The sequence below is a fragment of the Pteropus vampyrus genome, unplaced genomic scaffold, assembly GCF_000151845.1.
Source record: "Pteropus vampyrus isolate Shadow unplaced genomic scaffold, Pvam_2.0 Scaffold491, whole genome shotgun sequence".
NCBI classification, from domain to species: Eukaryota; Metazoa; Chordata; class Mammalia; order Chiroptera; family Pteropodidae; genus Pteropus; species Pteropus vampyrus.
In genome coordinates, this window is record NW_011889272.1 from 305,037 (window position 1) to 305,745 (window position 709).

Sequence of the window (709 nt, forward strand, 5' to 3'; positions counted from 1 at the left end):
TTAGGTTCTGGGCGGACTTTCCAGAAGGATTTGCACGGGCTTCTGCTCTGACGAGTTTTCTTGTTTCGGAATTTTCACGCTAGGCAGAGAATCCACATTTCGACTGTGATTTCTCACAGGGGCAAAGTCCCCCAGCTCGGAGGTCCACGAGGACAGTTACGGGACTCTGCTCTCCCGGGCGAGGTTTTCCCGGTCAGCCTTTCGTGGACAGACAAATCCTTTAGCTTTTTCTTCTGAATTCTCGTTGAGACCCAAAGCTCCATCCCCTATTCCACGAAACCATCACCTCCAGCCTCTGAGCACGCGTCGGTCCTACACACCCTTTCTCCATCCCTGAGTTGAAAACGCACTGTGACCCTTGCAAGTGGGGGTGAGCTGCCACAGTGGGGAGTACTTTGTGGCATTGCCCAGGATGTGACACTGTTTACGCGCCTATGCCCGCCGAGGGTTTGTGTCTTCCGGGGGACCTCCACTTTGAGTGGCCAAGAAGCAAGGACTTCTCCAGGATAAGAAGTCTGAAAGTCTCTCACATTTGTGCCAGACGGCGATACGCACTCAGGCACAAGGAACAGTGTACAGAGCCTGGGACGAGCACGTGAGAGTTAACACAAGGCCCCACAAAGGAACAGGGACTTGCCTCAAGAAAAGGGGCATTTGGAGCAGAGGGCATCCCGGGAGCAGAGCCTGGGGGCCGTGAAGACGTGGATAG